The sequence below is a fragment of the Dama dama genome, chromosome 19, assembly GCF_033118175.1.
Source record: "Dama dama isolate Ldn47 chromosome 19, ASM3311817v1, whole genome shotgun sequence".
In the NCBI taxonomy this organism is placed as follows: domain Eukaryota; kingdom Metazoa; phylum Chordata; class Mammalia; order Artiodactyla; family Cervidae; genus Dama; species Dama dama.
In genome coordinates, this window is record NC_083699.1 from 70364238 (window position 1) to 70385039 (window position 20802).

General features: G+C 40.1%; 1 non-coding gene across 1 annotated transcript; it reads left to right on the plus strand.

The window, feature by feature from the left end:
* The first annotated feature begins 441 nt into the window (after window positions 1–441).
* TRNAC-GCA (transfer RNA cysteine (anticodon GCA)) lies at window positions 442–513 on the plus strand. The gene has a single exon. It is a non-coding gene; the product is annotated as a tRNA-Cys (tRNA).
* The last annotated feature ends 20289 nt before the right edge of the window (window positions 514–20802 follow it).

Genomic DNA, 20802 nt, shown 5'->3' on the forward strand with positions numbered 1-20802 from the left:
TTGCTTGCCCTCTTTTCTGCAAATCTTGCAAGTGTGCTTTTAATTTGAAGATCAGTTTGAGTCCTTAATTCAATGAAATCTGAGAATCACAGCTGTTAGCTTCCTTAGTGTCTGCAGTTCAGGGATGCGCAGAAGAAAGTCATACTGAGTGAAGTTAAGTGGGACACAGAAAGAAAATTATATGACATCGCTTATATGTGGGATGTAAACAAAAAAAACGTGGCACAAATGAACTTATCTGCAAAATAGAAATAGAGTCCCAGATGTAGGAAACAAGCTTATGATTACCTGTGGGGAAAGGGGGAGCAGGAATACATTGGGAGATTGGCACTGACATATACACACTACTATATATAAAGTGGCTACCATATATAAAATGGATAACCTGCTGTATAGCACAGGGAATTCTGTTTGGTACTCTGTAATGGCCTATATGGGGCCTCCCAGGTAGCTTAGCTGGTAAAGCATCTGCCTGCAATGCAGGAGACCTGGGTTCGATCCCTGGGTTGGAAAGATCCCCTGGAGAAGGAAATGGCAACCCACTCCAGTACTCTTGCCTGGAAAACTCCATGTGCACAGGAGCCTGGTAGGCTACATACAGTCCATGTGGTCACAAAGAGTTGGACACGACTTAGCGACTTCGCCTTTCACTTTCACTTTCTAATGACCTATATGGGGAAAGAATCCAACTATGCTTCAATCAAAATTTAAGAAGATAAAATATATACTTTAGAAGATGTGTATCTATATGTGCATATTAAGTACTTGCTCATAAAATAAAGATATTACAAAGCATAAAATAGAAAGTGGCTGTAAAGAATGCTGATGTAATGTATTCTCTTTATTCATTGCAATTTCATACTATATTGGATTGTTTTCTCTTTTTTATGACTATTATAAATGATGTACAATTTACATACATTAAAGTAAATACATATAGTTGCATGGTTACCATACCAGTCACAGTACAGAATGTATCCATGACTTCAGAAAGTTTCTTCGTGCCACCCCTAGGAGTACTGCTCTGATTTCCAACCCAGTAAATTAATCTTGCTTGTTCTCTACCCCAGAGAAATGAGAAAAAGAAAAAAAGCCCACTAAAATAAGCTGTCCAAGAATGCTGATAGCAATATTATTCATAACAACCCAGATTGGAAGCATTCTAAATGTCCATCAACAGGAAAATAAATAATCAAACTATGGTATATTTGTACAATGAAATACCATTCATTAATAAAAATGATAGAACTATTGCTGCATATAACGTGGATGAAGCTCAAACATAAATGAATTTTCTAATTATTGAAAGAAGTTTTGGTACATTTTAAGGCTGGGATAAGTTTCACTTTTGCTTTCTGCATTTCTGTAGTGATTATTATCATTCCATATTAATGTTAAAAATTTAAATATAAAATGCAATAAGCCTTGGGATTGAAGTTAGCAGCTTTGTTGTAATATTAAAAAATTAACCATTTAAATTATTTTATATTTATAACTTTATATATAAAATATAAGTTATTTATACTTTAAATATGAAAGTAAAATAATAGACATATTATTTATTTGGAAGTAGAAGGGATCAAAACATGGCATCCCAAAATATGTTGCTTTGGCATATTGATTTTTTTGAGCTGTAAGCAACTGAGAAACTGCTCTCCACCCTCACCTTTTCTGCCTAACAGCAGGACATAAATTTCCCATGAGAAAGGTGCCCTCCTGGTACCAGGAAGAAGAGAATGTTCTTATCATGGGAGATAGGACATTGAGACCAAGATGAGTTGGCTCATCATAAGTACAGACTGTACTCAACCCTCATCTTCCATTAGTTTCCCTCGTGTATTTCCTGGTCACGTTCCCACGGTGTATCACTCGTAAAAACCCACTCCCTTTCCTTTGCCTTGTCGCTTCCCAAATTTATCATCTTTGGTTAGGTTGTTCATAAGCTCCTGAGTCTCACCAGCTCTTTAGAGTTTTTTCTTCTTGCCTGTGATGACCCTGTGTCACATAGAAAGATGCTAATATCATATACACTTTGTAGGCTTTTCTTTTGTGAATCTGTCTGCTGTTAGTTTAATGTGCATGTCCAGTCAGAAAACACAAGCGGATAGAGGAAAAGTTTTTCCTTCCCTACAGAAGCAAAGGAAGAATTTCAAGTTACTAATTGTTCTTCTAGGTACTTTGAGAAGTGGGGACGTATACAGAATAGGCCACTCATTTGGTCCCTGAACATGTTCACATTTCATTTTCAGAATAAATACACATTACATTTTGATTTGACTTCATAACTGTATTAGTTGGGATGCATTTGAAGCAATAGGAAGCTTACTAACATAATTTCTTATAAGAACACATTACAAAAACTCCAGGAGTAGGAGGTCGCAGGTAGGTTTGCTGGCAAAACAGTGACTCCAAATTCTAAACATTTTTCTTTTCCATTCTGACACCATTAGAGTGTGAACAATGCCCCCCCCTTTCACTCTTGCTCACAAGACGGCTGCCCATGCTCCAACCATTGAGCCCTCACACATCTGACAGTGTTCAGCCAGCAGGAGGAGCTGGCGCAAAAGGGCTTTCTCCTTTGCATGTCTTATTTGTCAGGGAGGGAGGAAAAATCTTTTCTGGAAATCCAGAAGAGATTTCTGATATCTCTTTGGTCAGAATAAAGTCAAGTGGCAACCACCAATCACCAGTTAAATCGATTGGAATTGTCACCATTCAGTTACACCAACTAAATCAACCAGAGTGACATATTGCTGCCTGAACAAAATCAGGGTCTGTAGGCTAGGAAGTGGCTCCCTGAGGCATTTCCAGTGTCTGGGTAGATCAATTATAGGTTTTTTCAATAAAACCCTGCCCCATCAATGCTTAGAGTGCAGACCTTTTATTCTGAAGAAATGGTAGATCAGAGAAAAAGGTGAGTTCTGGCTTAAATCACACACATTCTGTGTCTTTGAGCAAGGGCCTACTTTGCTGAGAGTCAGTTTTCTTGTCTGTAAAATGGGAATAATAATGATCCCTGACATATAGGAGCTGGTGAGGAATACCAGAAATAGTATGTGGAAAGCACTTGGCATGGTTTCTGGCACACGTGATCTTTGCTTAATAAATAACAGGTATCATGACTCTCAGAAAGACAAGATTGGACTTAAGCCATGGCTCATATCAGTAAGTCAGTTTGCACATTTCTGTAGTCATTCCCCTTACAGGACCTAGAGACTATGCATTTGAAGTCCTCATAGGGTTGCCGTGAGGCATAAATGGCATTCAGGCAAGTCTATATTTGGTATTTGGTGAATTCTACGTGGAGCCCCGCTGGGTATCAGGTTCCTTTCCTGACAGTTATGCGAAGTTGGTGGAGGTCATGCGGGGAAGGGGCACTCTTCCCTCCCCTCTCTGATGAACCCGGTTGGGTCCACCCTTATCTGCTGGCTCTGGGCTGCTCTGTGAGTTTTCGGAAAAGTAGTGACGGTCTGGCCTTGAAAGCTGGGATCTCCGAAGGGAAGAGTAAACCACGGGAGTAAACCACAGGCAAGGGATTAACGCTGGAATCTTCCAAAGCCCTAGGATGCTGTCTTCACAAGCTTTTGAGCTTTAATTCTGGATAATCTTGTGCCTTATAAATTGCGAGCCTAGGTAGTGCTGTGATGGAGGTGGAGTTCGTTTTCATTTTCTGGTTCTACATAATAAAGTAGAGAAAAATTATGAGTTTATAGAAACATGAAAGAAAAATAAAGATGTCCCTGGTTCATAAAAATCAAACCACTGTCTCCTGAGGATATTAGGGGCCCACAGGTCAGATTTCTAATTCAAACTCAAAGTACTAAATAGACATTGTTTTGTTGTTTTAGTTGCTGAGTCGTGCCCTACTCTTTTGCAACCCCATGGACTGTAGCCCGCCAGGCTTCTCTGTCCATGGGATTTCCCAGCAAGAACACTGGAGTAGGTTGCTGTTGCCTTCTCCAGGGGATTTTCCCGATCCAGGGACTGAACCTGAGTCTCCTGCACTGGCAGGCGGATTTTTTACCACTGAGCCACGAGGGAAGCCCACTAAATAGGTTCGGTGCTGTGCTGAGTCACTCAGTCATGTCTGACTCTTTGCGTCCCTATGGACTTAGCCCACCAGGCTCCTCTGTCCATGGGGATTCTCCAGGCAAGAATACTGGAGTGGGTTGCCATGCCCTCCTCCAGGGGATCTTCCCAACCCAGGGATCGAACCCAGAGCTCCCACATTGTAGGAGAATTCTCTACTGTCTGGCTACCAGGGAAGCCCAAAATTACTGGAGTGGGTAGCCTATCCCTTCTCCAGCAGAACTTTCTGACCCAGGAATCGAACCAGGGTCTCCTGCATTACAGGTAGATTCTTTACTAGCTGAGCTATCCGGGAAGCCCACTAAATAGTTAAATTTGGCTAAATCACTTAACCTCTGTGAGGCTGCATTTTGCTCATTTACAGAAAGGGAGAAACAAGAACCATTCTTCTTGTATGAACTCCCAATTAATAGGGCAAAAGATTACCCTCAAGTCTTTCAACTTGAGGATAGCCACCATTGGGATGATCTTCCCAATGTAGGAGACTTCTGCAGCCTGAAAGTTAAAAACCAAAGGTTAATTTATACCACCTTTGTGAATAAAGTGAATATTTATTTTTACAATTAATAAATGGAAGAGGGACTAAACCCTGGTTTTTGTTTTGCTTTGCCTTCCTCTAAAATCTTCTAAGTATAATTTTAGGGCAGGCTCTTGGGAACCTGGGGGAACACACACCTCCTGCTTCTCAAAGTCCAATTAGAGTAGGCTTCTGAGACTCAGGTCTAAACACACTTCCTCCATCATCCAAGGCCGTGTCCTCTATGAATATGATCACTCTTTTAAATTTTTTTTTAAATTGGCCATGCTGCAAAGCATGCTAGATCTTATTTCCCTGACCAGGGATCGAACCCATCCTCCCTGCAGTTGAATCGCAACTCTTAACCACTGGGCCACCAGGGAAGTCCCGAGATCACTCTTTTTTTAAAAAAAATTATTTATTTATTGGCTGCACTGGGTCTTTGTGGCTGTCTGCCGGCTTTCTCTGGTTGCTGGGAGTGCGGGTTACTCTTCAGTTGCTGTGTGCGGGCTTCTCATTGCAGTGGGTTTGCTCATTGCGGAGCACTGGCTCTAGAGTGCAGGCTCAGTAGCTGTGGTGCAAAGGCTTAGTAGCCCCACGGCATGTGGAATCTTCCTGGACCAGGGATCGAACCTGTATCTGCTGCATCAACAGGTGGATTCTTAGCCACTGGCCCAGCAGGGAAGTCCACCACAACCAACATTTTTAAGTGGAGTTGGTAGACGGCATACAATGCCCACTGCCCTCCCAAATGGTTTAGAGGGTCCTGCTCTACCGAGAAATGGCCTGCCCTACAGTCATGCTCCTATGGCAGCCTCCTTCCCCATCCTGCTCAGATCCTGGGTCCTCACCCAGCACCTCTCCTAGCCACCTGCCTCCAGCCTCCTAGCCCTGCAACATCTGAGCTAAGGCCAACGATGGTCCCTTCTTTGTGGCCCGCGTGGGCTCTTGCATGCTGATGGCGCTGTGCCCCTACAACTGTTTGCTGTGAGTCCTTGAGAAGCTCTCTGGCACTGCTGAATACACACCCTGGAGGGCTGGATATGTGTTCTATTCACTGTGGATTCTCAGCGCCCTGGCTCAGGGGTTGACACCCTGCAGACTCTCAACACTCACCGAACAGATGCAGAAGCCACTGTGGAGTGAGGTCCAAAACTCACTGCACGGCCGATGTCTCACCCAACAGGCAAACCCCAGGTGAGTGATTTTGGATTGCCCTTCTCCCCTTCTCCTCTCCAGACTCGAATGAATAGAATCTGAAAGAAATTCAGCACTGTAGTAAGAGTCTGAGTGTTGGTCACTCAGTCATGTCCAAATCTTTGCAACCCCATGGGCTATAGGTGGCCAGGTTCTTCTGTCCACGGAATTCTCCAGGCAAGAATACTGGAGTGGGTTGCCATACCCTTCTCCAGGGGATCTTCCTGAACCAGGGATTGACTCTTCTTGACCCTTGGGTCTCCTGCATTGCAGGCAGATTCTTTACCATCTGAGCCACCAGGGAAGCCCAATTAGAGTCTAGATTCTTGTTTCCCCCTCTTTTTTGAAGACAGGTGGCCAGACACCTGGATACCTGGGAACCAGGCAGTCACAGATTCCCCCTGGAGGGCCCAGCCCAGGGGGGCTTTCTAGGCAGAGTCAGGGTTTACTGCAGGTTGGGTCTGTCTCTTAGTCCATGAAGCAGTGCTGAAAAGGGACAAGAAGATGCCACGGGCAGAGGCCTGACACGGTACCTACACCCAGCAGAGCACCCGATCCTCTGAAGAAACAGAGATGAGCCGTCCTGAGTGACTGTTTGGAAATACAGATCTGATGAGTCCTACCCGTTACTCAAAGATTGAGAAGTTGCCCTCCTCGAGGACACAGTGCTTGGTGAGAGAAAGAGAGGATGCCCCTTAATTCTGGTGTGGACAACCTCTGGCCAGGGAAGCTGGTGTGGGGAGGATGCTCAGGCAGAGTTTTTGCCTACCCTGCCACCCGGGTGCAACCTCTGGAAAATGCATTGCTACCTGGACAGGACTCCGGAGTCCTCATCTAATCTCCTTCACTCCCACCCCCCGACCCTTAGAGCCTTCCACAGCATCCTCTGCTCCCCCTGACCATGCCGCTACTGAAAATGTCTGTCTGTGCACCTGTTTCCCAAAATGTTGGAGCATTTGGGCCATAGATCAGCTGTATCAGGCATTATTCGAGCTGGGTCCCACCTATTAGCTCACTTAATCCTCATAATGGGCTTCCCTGTGGCTCAGTGGTTAAAAAAAGCCACCTGCCAAGCAGGAGATGCAGAATGATCTCTGGGTCGAGAAGATCCCCTGGAGAAGGTAATGGCAAAGCGCTCTAGTATTCTTGCCTGGGAAATCCCATGGACAGAGGAGCCTGGCAGGCTGCAGTCCATGGGATCATGGAGTTGGACACGGCTAAGGGACTAGATAGCAACAACAAACAACAGTCTTCACGGTAGATAACCCCATGGGACAGGGATCACTGTAGTCCTCATTAAATAGCTGGAGGCAAGGGCTCCATGATTCACTCTTCACTCTGTCCAGGAGAAGGTTGCACAGAGAGACTCTCGGGAGGCCGAGTTGAGAGATCGAGTGGATGGAATGAGCTGGGTTTACTGGCAGTTTAGAGTGAAGAAATACATCACGTCTACTCAGCACCTTCTACTTTCTTCCTTCTCATTTATCACTTCTCGGTCTTATCCCTCTATTTTCCCAATCCTTCCTCCATCACCTCAAAGATGTAAGCCAGCTGAAGTGAAGCATCCATTAAAAACAAAGTCTCTTAATTGGCTAAAATTACATTCTTCTGTTTGTTCCCTGCGGTTTGTGGAAGAATGAGGTTGGCGTTATGGTCTGTTTGGAAAATGCCCTTTGAGAACAGGGACAGTTAATGACTGTTTCCCACTGAGTCCAACACACCAGTGCCAAGTACCCTGTGGGCACAGAGAAAATATTAATTGATGTTGATTTCCTTGCTTATTATTTAAATATGCTAAATGGCCCCTGAGAAGCTTCCAAAGAGTTAACATGCTACCCAAAGTACATGACTTATCCAGGGAGTACCTCACTTTTTATTCACCGAGAGTTCAATGTCTCTGACGGCGAAGCCTATTCATTTTGTAAATTTGCTAAGTTTGCAACCAAAGAAGTGGAATAAGATTTGGTGATAAAATAGTCAAAAATATGCCTGACTTCAGTTCAAAGTCAACTTGAATCCTAAGTTGCCTGTGCATGAGAGGCACATGTGGATCCATGCGGGTTGGAAAATTTAATTATATCTTTGTGCTGATGTTGTATGTCATAAAAAAATTGTTAACAGTTAAAAATATGACAAGCTTAATTGTTTTCCCTTTTTCCCCACTTCTAGAGCGCCTAAGCTTTAGCCTAAAAAATTAGGCTGTTTGACATTTTTGGTGCTCAAGCTGTTGGGAAATACTTTTATTTCCAACCAGAATCACAGAAATCTTTTTATTTTAAAAGAGGAAACATTTATGAGTTATTAGTGTCATGTACTGTTGGGAGATCCCAGAATATATTAGGCAGATGAGTATTTAAAGTGGTATAAATAAGATTTCTCTTGTCATCACTTACGTCGATTAAGGTTGGGAGTTTCTCTGTGGATTTCTGACAAACCATCAACAACCACGAAGGATGATTTTCCTTCGCCGGTTTTGCTAAAAAGTTGTCAGCTGATTAACACTGAGGGCTGGTCAAATTTGGGCAGTGTGTGGTTTGTGATCATGCAGTATGGGACTGGGAAGGGGTTTTGATTTTGTTGTTAGAGTACCTTTACATTAGACAGTAAAATAAGACAGAACACAGGTTCACTATCAATCTCTTAAGCCTTTGAACCAGACGTGTCTTGAAACTTGGGAAGTTTCAGAATTTGGACAGTAATGTAATAGGCATGTCACACATCGTATGAGAGCCCTAGCAAGGTTGACAGCATAATTCTATAATCTTCACTGTTAATAATATGTCTTTAATCAAATATACTCATATTCTCATCAATGGGAGAAGGACTATTTGTAGAGACCCATCACTCAAGGACAGGTTTTGCCCCAAATGAGTTAGCACAAAATTTCAGTTTCCAGGAATTTTTGGGCCTTGAAATTGTCACGAGGAATTGTGGACGAGCTAATTAAGGTGCAAAATGTTCATGTCGCCAACAGAAACTACCTAGGAGCAGCAAATCAAATAACCACTGCATCTTTGATAAAATGCCACACAATTCTGTCCTAGGAAGGACTGTGTTTTTAGATGCCGCTTACTGTAATATTTGGAATCTCCATCTGGAAGAAATGATCAACCTTCATTTGTTGTTTTAGAAGGTGTACTTAATGATGTTAAATTTTAATTTTTATTTGAATAAGTAATATACTGGCAGGAATTTTAAAAAAATCTATATTCTGAGCAAATCTGGTTACGTTTTTCTCCAGACCTTACATGTGCATGTAATTTACTCAATGTGGACACTAGTCTTTTGTCCTTTTTTATTTGAAATTATAACATGTGCTTTTCTATTTATTTTACTTTCTTTACAGCTGTCATTTTGAAGAATAGTTTCTGAAGCAAAATTGAACACAGTATTCCTCTGCTATCCTGGGATAATACAATTATCCCCAAAATACAGGGAACATGACAGAATCTAGTTACCCTGCCATGTGGGTTAAGCACTGTTGTTAGTAGTAGGTGAAACAATTGTCAAGATCTTAATCAAGTGCTCTTCTGCCATGACGAGTACAGTTGTCTAAAATAAAATAATAACATTAAAACAAATACCATTTGGGTAATATGTTTGTTTTAGCAAATGACTGTGGAACCTAAACTAAGTCACTTAATCCCACAAAAGCTTGATTTCCACCTCTATAAAATCAGACATTTTATTAAGTTTCGAAGCCACTGGTCACTGTTAAACAGTGAAGAAAATTTTTTGCTGTATATATAGTGTTCTGGTGACGACTAACATTGTCAGCTTGAAGAAATGTAGTATCATTAGGCTTTTTTGATTATATTATTATTTGTAATTTTTAAAAATAATCCCCAGCTATTGAATTTCTATCAGAGCTAAGCTGGTAAATTTGTATTTTGGAGTTTTGAGTCCGTGTTAATTTGTCCATATACTTTCTGAGCATTTTGTTATTGTCAGCTACTGAACTGATAGAGACAGAAGAGACACAACAAAATAACAGAATAAACTGAGATTAACTCTATTCAACAAGGGAAGTAATATCACACTCTCAAAATGTTAGTCTCTCTCTCTCTCTCTCTTTTTTTTTTTTTTTGGTCAACAAATGAAACAGCTTTGGACTTACACAGAAATTAAAAAAAATTCAACCAAAGAGTTTTACAGAGTGACATGTAAAATTCACTCTGTAGGAATATATAAGTGACTTATATATATATGTGACACATACATATAAATGACATCTTTCATAAGCAGGCAAGAAGAATTCTACAAACTGGAATTTATTAACTAAATTCATGTGAAATGAGTAGAGTGATGGTTCTGTTAAATGCCCGAATTTCTAACAGAACTTGGGAAAGTATTGCCTGTTTACTGTTTCCTCTTTGATTTTATTTCTTCTTCAGAGCTGTAGTTTAGTTGTCTTCTCCGAGTTGTCCCTGGAGGAAAACCATCTGCTCCATCTAGAAGTGGCGTTGATGTGCCTCTAGTGTGAAATGCTTTGCAACTTAATCTGCTTGGACTTGAGAGGAAGGTCTGCTCTAGAGCCTGTTGTCACCACTCTTATCCTCACTGTTTTCCATATTGATGGGGGCCCCCCTCTAGTGATGGAGGCCCTCCTCCTTCCCCCTAACACTTTGGACACAGTGAAATTAAAGACTCCACTGTTGAAATAAAAGAACAGTGTTTATAATGCCAAGGCCAAGCAGAGAGCCAGCTGGGAGGTTTTTCTGGAACTTTCTGTTGGAGCTCAGAGTTGTCTGTTGAAGTCATTAGAAAGCCCACTATTTCTGTTCATAGTTTCATCTTGCTCTTCAGTTTGAAATGCCCTGTATTGTCCATCACACGCTCACCTCATTTCAGATGTTTCTCTTCCCTGGTGTCATTTGCAATGACATTAGACATTTTATTTTCATATGAGAGATCTGAAATCCTCCTAGATTTGAAATTTCAACTGGGAAGCCCAGAGGGTAAGCAATAGAAATTGCTTTAATGCAATAAAAAATGATTCAAGAAGCTACAAAGTTTTCATTTCATAGTGAACGGCAGACTTTGTAACATATAGAATGAATGAAGACTGATAATGGGAACAGTTGGACAAGTTTCGATCTTATCTGCAAAATTAGGATTTCTTTTGAAAATTCAAGAGCAACACTTCATCTCTGAAGCTGAACAATATTCCCCAAAAGCCTTTGTTTGCCCTAATATTCCATAATGTTATGCTTTTACAGTCAATAAGCCATTAGTAATCAAGAGATGTATAATTTATTAATTACACTACACATTAATATTTAATCTTTTTGGTCGCTGCACATATTTCTGAATCTACTTTTTAATTACATTTTAGGGGTATAAATCTTTTAGGCAACCATTAGAAAAGTAATTTTTCTGCACATTATGATGCCAATTACTTTAAAGCAGCTGGTTGTGAATTCTTGCGATGATACTTGGTAAAGTGGTGCATGGGTTCTCTTCACTCATTTGAAAGCTAATTGAATAGTAGTGAGAAAAGAGTGTTAGAAAGAATTTACAAAGATGCAGAATAGCCAGGGGGAGAAAAGGAAAAAAAACAGCGTATATCAGAGTCTTTCAGAGCCACAGCAGCCCCCTTAACCAGGCAACACCAGTCAGTGGTGAACATTCCTGAGTTCTAAGAAGATTTTGGGCTTTAGGTTTGATATTTACAGTTCACTGAAATAAGCAGTGCTTTTCTATTAATGCTCTTGTCCAAATAATGGCATTTTAAAGGCCATAAATAGAACTTTCTGGCTTTTTTCCTCCCAATAGTCATGTGAGATGTCAATGATGATGATTTTGTCTTTCTGTTTTCTTGAATTCCTGATGAGCTGCTTTGCTTTGGCTGACATTTAAAAAACTCAGTTCCCCATGCTTTTGAAAACTTTAGTGCCAGTTGCCTTAGATTTCTTTGGCTTGTGTGGCATTTTATGCATTCCTCTTTCTTTTTGAATTCTTCTATACTGGGAAAGATTTTGAAAGTAAGTCCTAAATTTTTTCATATACTCAAGCTTTGGTGGTGATGATGGTGGTTTTAGCAGGAGGTAGATTGAGGCATTGGATTATTATAATGGGGAAAATATCTGCTTATTTACAATTTACAGAATTTACAATTCTGAAAACTTTGGCTTTCAAAAACAATGTCCCCCATGGGTTTACCACTGTTCTTCTTCTGGGTCTGAAATTTCTACCATAAAATGCTCCTTAGGTTAGACAAAATAGGAGAGCTATTGTTATGGAAAGACTACTGTTAAAATGCCTATAGCCTAGTAGTCATGTATGGATGTGAGAACTGGACCATAAAGAAGGCTGAGCACTGAAGAATTGTTGCTTTTGAACTGTGGTGTGGGAGAAGACTCTTGAGAGTCCCTTGGACTGCAAGATCAAACAAGTCAATCCTAAAGGAAATCAACCCTGATTTTTCATTGGAAGGACTGATGCTGAAACTGAAGCTTCAATACTTTGGCCACCTGATGCAAAGAGCCTACACGTTGGAAAAGACCCTGATGCTTGGAAAGATTGAGAGCAGGAGGAAAAGGGGACGACAGAGGATGAGATGGTTGGACGGCATCATGGACTCAACGGACTTGAGTTTGAGAAAACTCCAGGAGATGGTGAAGGAGCAACTGAACAACCAGAAAAGATGTCTACACAGGTCACCTGGGAGAAGAAGGTGTGTACCCACACTGTTCTCTGAGCTTATTTGTGTGGCCTAATTATGTAGTGTAGTTCCTGTAGCCTTCTTTCTCTCTTTCCTTCTTTTTGATATTTATTTATTTATTTGGCTGCACTGGGTCTTAGTTGCAACATGTGAGATCTATTAGATTGGTGCAAACATAATTGCCATTTTGGATCGTGAATTTTAAATCATTACAACTAGGCTCAAAGCCATCTTTATTAATCAAAATAGGGGCCATTACAATCAACACATTTTTGCCAATGAGAAATAAGTTTGTTTATTCCTGAAGTGCAAAAATACATGCCTTGGGATTTGATGAACTCTAGGAAAGCATTTTCTGCCTCCTGCTGGTTGTGGAAGCATTTTTCCTGCCAAAAGTTATTGAGTTGCTTGAAGAGGTGGTAGTCAGTGAAAGGTGAATATGGCAGATGAGACAAAACTTCACAGTCTAATTCATTCAACTTTTGAACTGTTGGTTGTGTGACATCTGGTTGGGCATCGTTGTGGAGAAGAATTTGGCCCTTTCTGTTGACCAAAGCCAGCTGCAGGTGTTGCAGTTTTCAATGCGTCTCATCTATTTGCTGAGCATACATCTCAGATATAATGGTTTTCCTGGAATTCAGAAAGCTGCAGTGAATCAAACTGGCAGCAGACTGCCAAACAGTGAGCATGTCCTTTTTTTTTTTTTTGGTGCAAGTTTTACTTTGGGAAGTGCTTTGGAGTTTCTTCTCGGTCCAAGCACTGGTCTAGTTGTCACTGGTGGTGGTATAAAACCCACTTTTCGTCACACATCACAATCTGACCGAGAAATGGCTTGTTGTTGCTTTGTAGAATGAGAGAAGATAACCCTTCAAAACGATGATTGTTTTGATTTTTCCATCAGCTCACGAGACGCCCACTTAGCAAGTTTTTTACCTTCCCAATTTGCTTCAATTGACAAATGACTGTAGGATGGTTGAAAGTTGAATTCTTCGGCAACTTCTCGTGTAGTTGTAAGAGGATCAGTTTTGGGGATGGCTCTCGGTTGTTGTCAACTTCTGATGGCTGGCCACTAAGCTCCTCATCTTCAAGGCTCTCATCTTTGCAAAACTTCTTGAAGCACCATGAAGTACATGCCTTGGCAGTTCCTGGGCCAAATGCATTGTTGATGTTGCGAGTTGTCTCCTTTGCTGTATGACCAATTTTAAACTCAAATAAGAAAATTGCTCGAATTTGCTTTTTGTCTAACATAAAAATATTTTGTCCCTAGTCTAAAATAAACATTAAATACACAGCAAGTAATAAGTCCTTAGCAAAAAAAATAAAAAATAAAAAAATAAATAAAGCAAGAAAGTGCATTAAAATGATGTATAATAAAACCACATTTATTTAAAATCACATTTCAATATCAAAAGGTAATGTTCAGTAATACAAAACTGCAATTACTTTTACATCAACCTAATAGTTCCCTGACTAGGGATGGAACCCAGGCCCCCTGCATTGGAGCGTAGACCCTGGACCACCAGGGAAATCCCTCCTGCAGCCTTCTGAATTTCTGTTCTCACTATAGCAATTTTTAGAAAACTCTTTATTTACTTGGTGGCTTACTTATTTTCTTCATTTAAAAATAAGAAATACATCACACATACAAGAATGCATAAAACTTAAATATATGGCAAATAATTTTTAAAATGTTCTTCCTCCCTTATTAGTTTGTTAATTTAATGAGATTAGGGATTGTCTCATGTTTCCTGCTGGATCTTTGGGGTCTGACTCATCGTCTGGTCCATAGAAGGCCTTCCAAAAATATTTGTTGAATAAGCCACAGAATAAATGGAGATGTACTTTTTACTCACAGAATGAAAAGTCTTTCAAAATTTTCTTTTAATGAAAAATCTAGGGGGAAGATAAGACCCAGTTACCTCTCAAAGAAATCTAAAACTGAGGATGATATTTCTTTATCTTCTTATGAAGTTTAACAACTGATGGGTATTTGTTTTTGGTCTTGTTTTCTCATCGAGTGAGGAAAATGACCTGAGTTATGAGGTAAACGTCTTTACTTTTTTTTCCCCCAGCTTACTATTTAGGTAAGAAAATTTTTGTTGAAACTGGAAATTACATTTTTTTTTTTTTTCCTGTGTCTAGAATGCCTGATATTCCAACTACCCTACAGAACTTTTCCCTTCTGCACAAGTCCATTTTTATTTTTAATAACCCCAAAAATGATAGTCTAAAAATACCCTCAATAAGCCCAAGTATATTGTATGTATTTGCCAACTTCTGCCCTTTAATATGTGGAGGTAATTCACAGACAGCATGGTTTACTTAACAGTCTACTGGCCAACTGGTCAATAACACTAGACCCAGACACTGTGAAACATCTCTGGGGGTTGATATTTGAGATGATACATGAGTGATTGTGTTTAAAATGAATGTTCCTCTTTATTGCTGTGGTGGTCCATATGAGGTGGTATTTTTGGCTTTAGAATGTTCCCTCACAGAGTCTGTGTGCTCAGTTGCTTAGTCATGTCTGACTGTTTGTAACTTCATGGACTATAGACCACCAGGCTCCGCTGTCTATGGAATTTTCCAGGCAAGAATACTGGAGTGGGTTGCCATTTTCTTCTCCAGGGGATCTTCCCAATCCAGGGATCGAATCAGTGTCTATTGAGTCTCCTACTTGGCAGGCAGATTCTTTACGACTAGCGCTACCTGGGAAGCCCTTTATGGAGCATAGGTTAGTAGTTATTTACATAAATCTCTTTCCCATGACACTTTATCTCATTCAGGCCATTGGGTCATTGTGGGGGTGCAAGGTGTGGGGTGGTGTGGGGTGGGAGGAAGCTGTGGGAAGTCTAGACTGAAGGCTGGGGTTTTGATCTGCTCTCAGTTCGGTTCAGTCGCTCAGTCGTGTCCAACTCTTTGTAACCCTATGGACCGCAGTACACCACACCTCCCTGTCCATCACCAACTCCTGGAGCTTACTCAAACTCATGTCCATTGAGTCAGTGATGCCATCCAACCATCTCATCCAATGTTGCCCCCTTCTCCTCCTGCCTTCAATTCTTCCCAGCATCAGGGTCTTTTCCAATGAGTCAGTTCTTCACATCAGGTGGCCAAAGTATTGGAGTTTCAGCTTCAACATCAGTCCTGAATATTCAGGACTGATTTCCTTTAGGATGGACTGGTTGGATCTCCTTGCTGTCCAAGGGACTCTCAAGAGTATTCTCCAACACCACAGTTCAAAAGCAGCCATTCTTTTGTGCTCAGCTTTCTTTGTGGTCCAGCTCTCACAACTGTACATGATGTGATCTGCACTGGGAAGACCCAGAGGAATCGGGTGGAGAAGGAGGTGGGAGGGGGGATCGGGATGGGGAATACATGTAACTCCATGGCTGATTCATGTCAATGTATGACAAAACCCACTGAAATGTTGTGAAGTAATTAGCCTCCAACTAATAAAAAAAAAATAAAAAAAAAAATAAAAGGATGCATTCAAAACTACAAAAATTAAAATATATATATATATATATATAAATTTAAAAATTAAGCAGCATTTAAAAATTTGCTCTAAACAGGACATTTCTCACCTCATGCATCCATCTGAAGAGACAGAGGCAATTTTAAAAATCATGCCTTAGAGAATAGTGTCTCAGGTGGCAAAAGGGTTATATTTCCATCCACTTCTGGGGAAGTCAGGGGGAGAAACGCTCACCCTTGTCTTAGGGCAAGTAAGTTACAAACCTGAACAGCCCTTGGCATGTGATGTGCTATTTCATAATAATAATAATAATAACAGTATAATAAGGCTACAGTGATGCTTCAGTTCTGCAGAATTGCCCTTTTACATTTGGAGGAACTCAGTGTTTGTGGCACAACACTTTGCTATTCATGCTACCTTCTATAATTGGATGCACAAAATAATAAACAAGTCTGACTCAATTTGCATCCTATTTCTACCACAGTTATTCCCTGCAGAAATGTCTACTGTTGATTTACTTTGTCACTGGAAGAAACATTCCCTCTGACTCTTTTTTCTTCATTTCTTCTCTCTCTTGGTTTCCATGTGTCTTATTTACTGAAATCATATGAATTCTTCTCTCTTTGCTTTTTCTCCTATTTATTCTTCTCTCAAGCCTTTATCTTGCTGGGAAAGGACTAGGAATTTACAGACAAGGAATATGAATGGTCACACATTTACCAATCGAGACATAGAGATGAGGCCAAGACATCTTCCCTGAAAGGATGTTCCCTGAGTGGAGATGTGTTCCTATAAGACATCACAGGTTCTCTCTGAAGTCTCAGTGCCTCTTACATGGTTTTCTCAATGGCTGTTGAAGTTATGAATGCATGTGAATTTAACCGAGTGAGTTTCAGTATAAGTTTGAATGGCATGAACAAGGGAGGAGGGATGATTAAAGAGCTTAAGTGAAAGTCGCTCAGTCGTGTCCGACTCTTTGTGACCCCAAGGATTATACAGTCCGTGGAATTCTCCAGGCCAGAATACTGGAGTGGGTAGACTTTCCCTTCTCCAGGGGATCTTCCTAGCCCAGGGATTGAACCCAGGTCTCCCGCGCTGCAGGTGGATTCTTTACCAGCTGAGCCACAAGAACTTAAGGGTTAATGTTATTAAAAGGTTGATTTCCTTATGTTCATGCAGTGACTCATTCTGAGGATAGGCTTGCTGAAAGAATAAAATAGAACAAAAACAATGACAACAGATACATATCATAACATACCTTGTGTCTGCTATATGCACATTAGCTCTGATCGTTACAACTGCTCTACTGGTGGGTGTTATTGTCTAATTTGGACATGGAAATCTTGACTCAGAGAGGTTTGGTAGTAATTCCAGGATTGCCCAGTATGAAGTGGATCATAGCCAAGTTCTCTCTGATCTAGGGCTCTTGCTGTGCATTTTACTACCCCTGGAGGACAGAAGAAGTAGCCATTTTGCCATTTGGGTGACCATAGATATTCAAGGGTGTGTAAAAGAATTTCAAAAGCAAAATCTGTCCTTTTCTTCTTTCATTTCCCATCATTTGAACCTAATTCTTAACATTAGTCCTTTATAAAGTTTGTACTCTAAAGGTCTAGATCATTGGATCTTTGCATTTCTCTGTTTTTATACAAAGGGCACTGAACCTAAATATTTGTGAGCAAAGAACAATAGAAATAGTGTAGTGATAAGAGCAATAGATTTTGAAATCAAACCAAGTTCTTAAATTGAATTCTGCTACTGGCAGTGTCACGAGGGCAGGCTACTCACTGATTCTGTGTCTCAGTTTCCTCTTTGTATATCAGACCTAACAATAGTACTTATTTTATAGGCTGTGTGTGCATGCTCAGTTGTGTCCGACTCCTTGTGACCCCATGGACAGCAGCCTGCCAGGCTCCTCTGTCCATGGGATTCTCCAGGCGAGAACTCTGGAGTGGGTTGCCATTTCCTTCTCCAGGGTATCTTCCTGAACCAGCGATCGAACTGGGTCTCCAGCATTGGGAAGTGGAGCCACCTGGGAAGCCCCAATTTTACAGGTTACTGAGAGAATAAATTCAGTTATTATATATAAAATTCTTGGACAGTCATTTGCATAGAAAGAACAGTGTTAGCTATTATCATTTTATGTTATCTCCTTTGTTATTGTTCATTCACTAAGTTGTGTCCAACTCTTTTGATGCCATGGACTGTGGCTTGCCAGGCTTCCCTGTCTTTCACTATCTCCCAGAATTTGCTCAAAATCATGTCATTGAGTTGGTGATACCATCCAAGCATCTCATTCTCTGTTCTCCCCTTCTCCTCCTTTACTTGCATCAATTGACATTTAAATATATATTATATAAAAGCAGGATAAAATCATACTTGGTGAGTTCAATATGAGAAAAATCAAACCATATTAACTTTCATGATGATTCAAAAAGATACTGTTTTTTATGCATCAGATACTGTTGATCAAATTAAAATGAAACCAGAAACTGTATAAATAAATTTACAGTGCAGAAAATATGTTGTGGAATCTGTTATTTAAGTCCCCAGGTTGGAACTTTGCAAAGTGACGTGCAGAATGACCTAAAATGCAGCAAAGTGAAAGATTTCAGAAACCATCAGCCCCCAAATTTGTAGAGGCCAGATCCAATGCTAATTCCAAGGGAGAGCAATTGTGTCCCATTGTTAACTCCTCTGTGGACTGCTTCAAGCTAATTCAGTGTTAATGCCTGGCAAATCCCAAACAGGGAAAAACATAGGTACTCATATTTCATATTATATATGACTAAAATTAAAGTTGATTTGTCCATTAAGCAGTGCAGTAACAGGTCTTCTGACTTTTCATAAGGCATTAAAAGAGTGATGCATATCAAGAAGATAGTCTATTTCAAAAGAACACTAATCAATGCTGAGAACATTTGCTATAAATTATTCATGTTTGTTATAAACTACTCCATCCTTTTAAAAATTAACAGTACGCAACCTCTAATCTAAGAACAAAAGTGGGGCTACCTCACCTTGAAAAGTTTGAATATGAGGGACTGATTACAATAAGAGAGCAAAGAGGCTACTAAGACTTGAGTTCAGGGTATTACAAGGAATAAATCACCGAACAGCCTTACATCTGATAGAACATGATCCCTGCTCCTTGTTGTGTGTTCTTTCACCACACATTAATATTTCATGCGACCATTTCAAAATAAAGTCATAATGTGAGTCATAAATCACAAAACAGTGGTAATAAACCACTTTGGTTTATATTAGCTGTATACGGATGATACTTAAGTATTTCCACCATTAGCCTGGACTATTTGAGCTTTCTCTGGACTGCATTTACTCTATTTCTTCCATTTTAAGTGGTGGGAATATGGGAAACAATGCTAAATTCATTCATTAGTAATAAAACAGTGCTATTTGTTCTCATAATTGATTTCATTTCAAGTTGGATCTGTGAAAAGGATAGCACAGTTGAAAATGATACCATTATTGACCTTGTTTTATCAAAAAGCATGCCTTCCCGATGAAATCTACTGAGGGGTCAAAGGGCATCATATAGAAATAAAATATTGAAGGAAAAAGTAGAACAATGAGTTGGAGAAGGGAATGATGGAATGCATAAATAATGAATATTATTATACTCATTAATAAATGGTTTATTCTTTATATAAGCTCCTCAGATGAGGCTCTGATAATGTATAATTTTGGTCTTATGATTGCTTTTATTAATTTTTTTTTTGTTTCATTCTAGAGGAATTTGTTCCACCCTATTGCCTGAGTATTTTTGAAATCGTTATTAGTAACAGCCAAAGAGGCTGGATAATGTTATATCTGGAAATATATAACACCTATATTCTAGATATGAATAAAAAACCCATGAGTTTAAGCATCTTGAGCTCATAAAAATGGAACTTCTACCGATTATACATATTAGATGTGTTGACCAAGATATAAAACATTATGTGTTTTATATTACAGACTTGTAAATATTGGAAGGTGATTATGCTGATGGTTTCTTGTGCTTGCCCTCACTGCAGAATCTTCAGGATGAGGACACCGTTTATGGATCAACAGTTGGTTTGGTTCACAAGTCTATGGCCCGTGACTCATAAGTGAGAGTGAGGTTAATATTTAATGCCCTTGATGGATGCTCATCAGATCCCAGATATCTCTCAGATGCCAGGTACTCAAAGGGACCAACCCCGTTTAATCACTAGGAAAAGTAAAGAGGTATAGTCATTGGATGTGGATAGGGATGTGATTGGAACAAAAATATGAAGAGGATTCACAAAAGCACGCTGAAAAACTGAAACACCATGACTAAAAATTGATTGATTTCTTATCAAAATTTTCTTGATTTTCAAAAAGTTTATCGATTGAAGGTGGACCATTCAAACCTCCTTGGGTGTTGCACAGGTTACATGTTTGAGAGAAGCAGGCTGGGGTCCTCAAGTCTTGGAAAACGTATATTATATTGAAAGAGTTATCATGACCCACTGGCCGCTCCACAAGCTACCGCAACGTCATCTCTGTTGGCAGGTCATTGGATTTTTACGTATTAGATACAGATCAGTTTAAAACACAAACTAGCTTATGTGGGCAAAAACACTTTCCAGTCCGATTTTCTCTGCCCATGATCAGCTTGGGATATCTGTGTCCACAACCAGGCAGGAACTCGAATGTAAATGTCCACGCTGGCATTCATAAGAATGTATAGTGTGTCTCAGGTTTTCGAATTAATCCTTTGAAAGTTCTCAGATGCATTTCCTCACCTGTCATCCCCAGAAGGTCCTACATTTTTATTAAATGGATTTTCTTAAGGGAGAATTAGGTAGCTAGTGATATTGACATTGTTCA